The following is a 10,281-nucleotide window of genomic DNA, read 5'->3' on the forward strand; positions in this document are numbered from 1 at the left end:
TTGTTTTATTTACATTTTATTTTATTTTATTTATAAAAAAAATAAAAGAAGTGAAAATAATGATTATTTAATAATTTGCTATTAGGAAAATAAAGACGGAAGGAAATAAATATTTTTATTTATAAAACAACATTAATGTCCTAAAGAAAAAAATATGATAAATTTATTTATTTTAAAATAAAATAATAATATAAGAAAATCCTAATTATTTTTTGTGTAAATTCTTGATATGACTAGCTATACATTATTACTATTATTTTGTTAAATTAATGATTATTTATGTTTTTACATCTTTTTTGATATTAAACTCTTGAAATTAAATTTAAGATTTAGAAAAGGCTTGATAAAAACTAGGGTGGAATTATCTAAAATAATTTCATTTGTAAATGCTATTTGCCAGAAATAAGACTATAGGTTTTCAATCATAAACCACGGTAGAAAAATAGTTCTATTGTATTGTTAAACGAGTGACGCATCAAAAAGTTAGTTGATTTAGAGGTGATTGACGCTGAATTTATTGAGGAGAATCATGGTTTAATTCGCGCAACTATGATTGAGAGGAAGCTAAAATCACTTGATGTCAAAACTGATTCTCGAGTCAGACTAGTCAGTCTCTTTTATTTTCATTACTATTACCACTTTGAAGGTCGTCTCAATGAATATTGAAGCCTAAAATGAACTCTAAGAATTGAGTCTTTATAAAATTAGTATTTTATATATAAATAATTTAAATATATTTTATTTTTTGGACTTTTTGAGATGCAAAATTATTTATTAAATTATAATAATCGATTTCTTGTCAAATTTCTTTTTCAATTGATAGTAAAGTCAATTCATTTAATCTTTATTAAGACATTGTTGATCTTAGATAGGATTTTATTAATTTTAATTTCAAAAAATATAACTAGACCTTTCAATTGTTCTATAGTAACATCAATGAACAATCACCTATATTTTCATAGAAATTGCAAACAATAAGGCTGAAAAATAATAACATATAGAGTATGGTAATCGACAACGACATTTAAGCAATGCAATTAACAAAATAAGTTATTTCTTTTAATTAATAATAATTGACAAGCTTTTTTTTACACAAAAATAAAATTGTTCTTTGAATTTAAAAACCACAACAATTGATTGATGTTATATTTATATATTTTTTTATAACTAAATGCTATATAGAAAGTGAGGATCAACTTACTTCATGAGTAAATTTTTTTTAGTTTGCTCCAAATCATAATCTTTAAATTGAATCTAATTTAATGGTTAATTAACATTTTTACTCAATTAACCATTAGATTAGATTTAATTTAAAGACTATGATTTAGATTAAACTAAAAAACGTACTCTTAGAATAAGTTTATCCCCAAATATATATATATATATATATATATATATATATATATATATATATATATATTAAAATAATTAAAATTTTGAAGGAAAAGTGACTAACAATTCTAGTAAGGAGAAGAAAATTGTTAAAATACTTATGAATATATCTAAAGTAGATGATGTTGTCACAAATTTTTCTTGGAAATCGCATGAAAGGTGTTGTGAAAATAGAAAAGGACGATGGTCATGCCAAAGGTCCCTATCCTCCCGAACAACAAAAATATTTCATGTTAGAACTAACTAGTATTGGACTAGCAACTGTCTCAATTACAAAGCAGAGCAAAGATACTAAAGAGTCTCTTCGTCCTTAAGATAAATCTAAAAGCCACCAATATGATGTTCTCTTTGATGTTGTTCATCTCAATATTATCTATCCCATCAAGGATCAATATGAAAAATCTAAATCATATAGACCTTCCGATCTCCCTATTCCTAAAATTGTTGATGTAGTTTTAAACCCTAATTGAGACAAGTAAAACTATAAAAGATTAATATGATAATAATAACCAAACCATATAAACCCTAATAACTTCTGATAACCATCTTTGTGAGAATGTCATTGAGAATTTCATGAGTGATGAAACTGGTGCGAGTAAACCCTTGCATGTAACCCTTGTTGAGGTTGATCCTAAAAGCATTTGTGAAAATGTGGTTCATGATGTCAACAAGAATCTGTCTAATGTTGCTCGTAAAGATGACATTTTGAGTGATAATGATTTAGAAGCCAATTAAGATGACGATAATAATGTTATTAAAGACTTTAGTACCAACAAGGAAGAAATAATCACATTCCAATACTATATAATGCTTTATGGTTTACGTTGTTTGTTGTGATCTCTATGGAGATTGTAATTGTTTTATAACAGGGTTTTGTCAGAAACTTATATTTTTGTATATGTACTAACACTGGGGAGAGTGTTTGAGTTAAAGTGAGAGGTGTCTTAAATTCAGGTAGAGCCGAATTAGAATTTGGAAAAGGGAACTGGATTGGGGAGTCCAGATGAGACCTTCATGTACTATTGACTACTAATTAATGAATTTCCTTTCGTTGGGTTGATGCCCTTCAAATGTAGGTGCTTTTGCATTGATCTGGGTTAACAATCTCTTATGTTATTTATTTTGTGTATTCATTATTTGTTGTTGCACCATCACATTGTTGTGTACATTGTCTGAATATTGTGTGTGACATTTTGCCACAGTTAGAAAAGAATTTCATATGGTAGTGGTACAGTTAGACTTAAAATTTTCAATGATCATGAGTTTCTTCTTCACCATGTGAGATATGTGTTGAACATGTAACTCCACAAACAAAAGGGGGTGGATTGTGGAGGTTTGAAAAACTTTGGTTGAAACAAAATTATTTGCAAAATCAGAGTTTAATTTTTCTTTTGTAAAACACATGAATAAATAGGCAGCAGAAAACCAAAACAAGAATTAATGGAAATTACAAGAAATAAGGGAGAGAGATTAATACCATAGAATCATACAGGTTTGGCCTTGAATGACCTACTTTTGTCGCCCAAGAATTATTCTTGAGAGTATCCAATAAACTTAAGAGCTTTTAGAAAGATTTTCCCATGAACCTGCTTATATTAGGAAATGAACTTTTCAGGCTAACTTATAACCAAACAGTGAACAAGGCTTAAAATTTTTATTCTCCAAACCAAAAGATATTTTCCACGAGATGATTTCGCACTAAGATAGAGTTTTGAGTTGTCTATCCTCTAAACCAAACTGGGGTTTTACTTGTTTAGCTCGCAATCAAACAACAAATTTCTATGGAATAATATTTTACACAAGAGGTAAATCATATTTGGTAAATTAAAAATAAGCCCTTACCTAAAACAAATATCCTCACTTAGACTCGAGAATGCACTCAAAGCACTATGACTAAATATATGTGAGAAAATGAAAAAGAAGCTCTTTATTTTGTGTGAAATGATAAAGTAAGATCACTACTCATTTTCTAGATGTGAAAAAGTGATAAAGAAGCTCTTTATTTATAGAATATGGTATGATATAAATTTGGAAATAATCCATGTGCCAATTCGATGTCATAATCGATTAGGATAATCAATTAGACACTATAAATAGATTGTTAAGGCTCCAAATGAAATATTTTGATATTTAGCAATTACCAATCATTAGAGACTGTCCCAATCAATTTTATACTCAACGAAAGAAACATATAATTGATTAGGTTAACGAGTTAATATATTATTTAGTGTAAAATAGTCTTCTAATTAGTCAGACACTCCTCTAATCAACTAGTTAGGCCACAAAACATTTTTCGAAGAGCTTGGAGTTGTGCTCTTTTGACTCTTGTGGAACCCTGGTACTTCTGCTTCATGGAGTGCCAAATGTGCTTGGCAGTGTCTCGATTGAGGATCGTCTCCATAATGGTTCAATCAATGGCTTGAAACAGATAATTCTAAACCTTCAAATCTTTTAGCTTCTGGTTTGCACTTGATTTTTGTTGTACTGAAGTTAGCTCCACTCCTTCTGCTGCAGGGACTCCAGTTTCCACCAAATTTCAATACTCCTTTGAGCGAAGAAAATTTTCCATAAGCATGGACCAATAATCGTAATGTCCATCAAACTTAGGAATTGCAGGTTGAACAATGTTATTCTCAGCTGCCATGCTTTGAATCTCTCTCTTTTCACTAGCCATTGTCAAGAGTCTCACATTAGGATGAGATATAGTATTATCATATGTTTATGTGTGGAGAGGGGAGAGAGTGAAAAATCCACCAAAACAAACTGGGGAATATAGAGAGGTGACATGGGGAAAGATCCACCAAAACGATTATGATAGGAAGTTGGATTATGTGGCGTGCATAAGCCTCACGTGTAGTATGGAATACATGGCAGGATATTAATTATGAAAAGAGAGTCCCTAGAGTTCAAATGTTCTTTCTCACACTTCAACTTGTATGGTTTTAAGTTCAATTGTGGTTGTCTCCTATAAAAACAAAACCATTATGTTGAAAATTATTAACAACGTCTGATTTCTGATTTAGCGCAATAGAAAAAAAAAAGATATCTCTTCATCACTAACTACTCCCTTCGACCCTTTTGATCAAAGGCGGTATTGCCACTGAGAAGGTTCCAAGTGAAGCGCGTCGTACACTGAGAAGTTTCAGAAACACTTAAGAAAATAATGGCGGTTGAAATCGATATTTTATTACTAATATTACGTCGTTCGACAAAACCGACGTAATCAACTTTAAATTGTGGCTTTACGTGAATTTTTGTAGTGAATGGTGAGATTATGTAGTTCATGCCATCAGCCTGGACACAATCGTACAAACTGTCTCAATGTTGGAGCAAGCTCCAGAACATAATTCAACAATCCACTTTTAGTCATGCATTTTATATGTAATTAATTTTATGTAACTATTTTATTTGATATTAAAAACGACATTCATTTCTTAAATATCACAATATTCGGTTACAACAATTAAATAACAATTTAAACTATAATTTAAACAACAACAAGACAAATAAATATGATGACTAAACAACATATATATGCAATTACAACCATCAGGATAATTTCCTCACAACTATGCACCATAATACTACAATCAGTGTCAGTTTTAACTGACTCTCAGAAAAGACTTTCTCCATTGTTGTTGTACATCCTAACAAATCTCTAAACGCTTCTGATCTTTTCACTGTCTACAAAGTCACATCTAACCAACAGATCAAGTTCCTCTGAAGATGTTCGACCGTGTTCTAGAGTCGGATCTCCATCGGAGACTTTACTGCTGAATAAATCAAATTAACATTTCTCTTGACAATATAACACATCATTTTGAAGAGAAATTGAAGGAGAGAATTAAAAGATGGATAAAAAATGACGGGGATGTGATGCTTTATATGTATAAACAAAATACAGTAGCCACTGATTATGGCACATGCTTTTAGATTATGCATGCATGCACCATATGCAACGACATGACATGAATGCATGCGTTATACCCTATGACGCTTTGGTTCAAATTTTGCGGGCATGCGGCACTGCCTGTGCCACCTCCCCTTGTGGTCAATTTTTTATTTATTTGAAACATAATTACTTTGATATTTTTTCTGAAAATATAATTATTTTGATTTTTTTTATAAATATGGCTAATTAAAAAAAATCAAATTTGAGTGATCAAAATCACCTAAAAAATTTAACATACGGTGAAATTTTAAGTATCTTTCATTCTTTTTCAAATATAAACTTTTTATAATAAAAAAATTAAATAAAATATATGTGCATTAAGATAGGTAAGAATACTTAAACCCTAAACATATATATTAATAAAGATGTATTAAAAATTAATATGACAATATCATATTATAATACAATTATTTTGAAATATACCATTCTATAATTAATATGTGTGTAAAAAAATTATTAATAATATATACAAATTAATATCTATGATAATTTTAATATAAATGTACTTGTTAAAAAAACATTTAAAAATAATCATATATTTATAGAAATGTTTTTGGTATTTAGAGTATTTAATAGATTTAAAGTTATTTCACATAGAGTAATGAGAAATTTTATATATGATTTTTATAGAGAAAATTAGAGCATCCTCTCCAATTATAAGAATGAGTTACGACCATATATCCCACCTCCTTTGCTATTGATGTGAAGAGTAAGCAACTCATTATCCCTTGCTCAATTGCTCAAGTGCTAAAGATTAATTGGAAATAATTTAGGGTTTACTGTGGAAACTTTTTTTCAATAAGCTTCCGATTCGTTTTAAGTTTTCATATGTTTTATTCTCTCCGGTTGCTTCACGTTTATAGATTCTGGTGTTGGTTTGATTGGGATATTTCTTCTTGCCACTTTCCAATAAACCTGACATCATCCAAAATTTCCATATTTTCAAAATATTCTTGCTAACATTTTCACTTCAAATTTTACTTTTCTTTCATAATTTTCACATTTTCAAACATACTAAAATGAAGCTTTCGATAGTTATTTTAAAATTTCTGAGACACAATTTTTCATATTTTTCAAAGTTCACGTATTTATATTGGAAATTTGAGAAAATCCAATAAAAAGATCACAAATTTCAAAAATCCCGAAATACAATACCAAAAATTCAAAAAATATCCAAGGATAAACAAAAAATACCATAACTTTTGAAATTTCTAGTATACAAGGAAATTTTCAAATTTCCGATAGATAAAAAATTTTGATTATATTTGAAATTTCCGATAACAGATGCAAAAACAGACACTACTGGGAAGATGAAGTTAGGAAGTTTGTAATCTTGAACACAAAACAATTTTTATGATAAATATGTATCTATTATATATGATGACTTTTTAATTGAACCAGTTATGCAGACCGTTGTGTCAAATAAAATTGAAAATTCATGTTTTTTATAATTCTGGGATCATACCAGAAATTTGGCATTATTTTCAATTTATGGTATCTATCTTACGAGAGCGGTAAAAATATGTAAATTCACAAAAAATTTGGTATCCACACAAAATTTTCAATATGAAGCTGGAAATGGTAAGATTTTCAGAATTTTTACAAGTATCAAGATAAATTTACTTAAAACGTAAGGTGTCATGTTTAATTGGAGAGCCGTTTCTTCTTTTATTTTGGACCACTTCCATAACTTTGATATTTTATTCACAGGAAGGTGTTTGTTTTTTTGGTTTCGGTTGACTCTTTGAGTAACAAGAAATGCTATCTTTTTCAAAAAGGATTTGTTTATCGAGAAAGACTTAGGGCCTGTTTGAAACACTTTCCAATTTTAGTTCTTAAAATTTGTTTTTCAAATCTATTTTAAAAAATTATTTTTAAGAAGAAAATTAACAAAAAAATTTGTTTGATAAGGTAATTTTTAAAAACTGTTTTAAAAATATGAAAATGAAAAAACATGTTTGATAATCTAATCTTTTAAAATCACATTAATGTTATTAATGAAAATTATAAATTTTTTATGTTTTTTCTTCAAGTTTTGTAATACTAAAAACTAAAAAGTGAGAAGGAAAACACAACTAAACTGTTTCACTTTTTTACTTTTAAAAACTGAAAAATAGAAAAGAGTTTTTAAAAACACTTTTGCAAAACATTATATTCAAACAAGTTTTTAAATTTTAAATTTTCAAAAACTAAAAAACAGTTTTTAAGATGCATTTCAAACCGGCCCTTAGTGTTTTTAGTTAAACTTCACTCTTAGCTTCTTAGATTGACTTGACAATCCTTTTTTGCTTATTAATTCTTACTTTTTTATATTCTCATCGATATATTCTTTGTTTATAAAAAAAAAAAACTACCCACATTTTATTAAGTGGATTGCCACAACGATGGTCCAAATCCATACAATAATTAATAATAATAGTTAAAAAACATTGAAGGATTAATAATAAAAAAAACTATATATTCAGAATGAATAAATATATTTACAATTTTAATTATTAAAGCAAAAACTAAAATTGATATCCACTATTTATTGTCTTATCACATCTAGATCCGGTGTTCTAACTTATCACTCACACATAAACAATTTTGTAGAAACCACAACCATTGACACAAAGCAATGGAACCATGTTTCATTTAAGAAAAATAGATGTTTGCAAACTTGGAGAAAGGGAGAGTTTTGTGGAGAAAAGATTCAACCTTGAATGTTTTGAACGATGGATTAGGTTGTGTTTATTTATAGGATATAATTGCTAGATGATTATAACTAATAATACCAAATTTTAGGAAACTATCTGCCAAAAAATTAGGAAAGTAATCGTTACCCAATTTTAATTTTAAATATAATCTTTACTCTCTTAGGATTGAATCAGGATAAAATTTTATTTAGAATTTAATTAAGATTGCATTAAATTAAAAAACTTACTTTTTTACGTAAGGGAATGTGAAGCTATACCCATTGACGGGGTAAGTGACAACATTCTCAACCAACCCCATGCTTGGAGCAAAAAAATGCAAGAATAAAATGAACAAGTACCCTTTTGTGCATTTTTATACAAAGAACTACATAGACGTGACATAACAGTTGAACCATAGTTAATACGTGATGAAATTTTGTCTGTCATTAGCAAGGATCCGTCATTGAACCTCAAGTACAATAATCTCACATATCGTTACACAATACAATTATACTCTCTCGTACAGGAATGCATGGATAATTAGAACTAAGGCGGTTGAACGAATATTCAGAAATTGGGAGGATTCGTACAAAAAACTTCTACAATACCTGATGGCACTTAAGCATTTTGCTATTGGGGCTATTGTGCATTTGAGACCCTGTCGACATATACCCCAGACATGACTCGTGTTAGTGGAAATGGAATATTCCACCGACTCTTATGGGCGTATAAACCCTACATCAAAGGTTTTGCGTTATGTAAACCTATTGTACAAATTGATGGAACATGATTGTATAGGAAATACAAAGGAACACTACTCATGGCAGTGACACAAGATGACAACATGAACATTTTTACAATCGCCATCGCTCTAGTTGAAGGGGAGACTATTGGTGGATGGATTTTTTCTCTAAAATATCTCCGAAACCTACCGATATCCTCTTTAGTGAAAACAACCTATTTTAGGTTAGGGTTACAGTTTGAGATCAAACATTTAAAATGAAATTTAATGTTACAATCAAAGGAGTTGTTTAGTGAAACTTCAATGAAATTCATTAAGGAGGAAACTTTCAAAGCTAACACACAAGAGGTCACAATGTTTGACCGTTGTAAAGGCTGGTTCAACGTAGATGAGGCAATGGACCACAAAGAGGGGAAGGCAATGGGATACTTCGAGTTGAACTAGATAGAGGTTGGTGCGATTGTGAAAGTTCCAAGCCTTCCGCATACCATGGTCACATGTCACAGAGACATGTTCAAAGGCTCGATAAGACGCTTCCAACTTACTATCCGCCGTTTATAAAGTCATAAAATTATGTAATATCTACAACAATAACTTTCTGGTGGTAGCAAATGAGGATTATTGGCCTGCATATCAAAGGGGAGATAGTCTGACACAATGAAAATATGCAAAGAAAGAAAAAGGGTTACCCTAACAGCACACATATTCAAACCAAAATGGATACGACGAACAAAATGGTGAGATTACGTAGTTCATGTCGTCAACCCAAACATAATCGTACAAATTGTCTCAATATTGTAGCAAGCTCCACAACATAATTCAATAATCCACTTTTAGTCTTGCTTTTTATATGTAATTCATTTTATGTAACCATTTTATTTTAGATTGAAAATAACGTTTATTTCATAAATATCACAATATTCGGTTTCAACAACTAAACAACAATTTAAACAACAACTAAACAACAAGACAAATAAATACAATGACTAAACAACATATATATGCAATTACAACCATCAGGACAATTTCCTCACAACTATGCATCATAATACGACAATCAATATCAATTTTAATTGACTCCCAAAACCGAATTTCTTCATTGTTGTTGTACACCATAACAAGCGTTTGAATTCTTCTGATATTTTCACCATCTGCAAAATCTCCATCTAACCAACATATCAAGCTCTACTGAAGATACTCGAAAGTCTCCGTGTTTCAGAGTCGGATCTTCATCAGAGGCTTTACTGCCATTGCCTGTGGCGCTTCCTCTCGTGGTCGAAATATTTTTGTTTGAAACATGGTTACTTTAATATTTGTTTGAAATCCTTAGAACCACCCTCTCTCATGCCAAGCCAAATTATTCCGGTACAATAATCAATAAAATAATTATAAATGACAATATGTAATAGTTAAAAAACATTGAAGGATTAATAATTAAAAATATATATAAATATTCATAAAGAATCAATATATTTACAATCTTAATTATTAAAAATTAAAATTAAAATTGATATCCACAT

This window comes from Lathyrus oleraceus, chromosome 3 (genome assembly GCF_024323335.1).
Source record: "Lathyrus oleraceus cultivar Zhongwan6 chromosome 3, CAAS_Psat_ZW6_1.0, whole genome shotgun sequence".
Taxonomy (NCBI): Eukaryota; Viridiplantae; Streptophyta; class Magnoliopsida; order Fabales; family Fabaceae; genus Lathyrus; species Lathyrus oleraceus.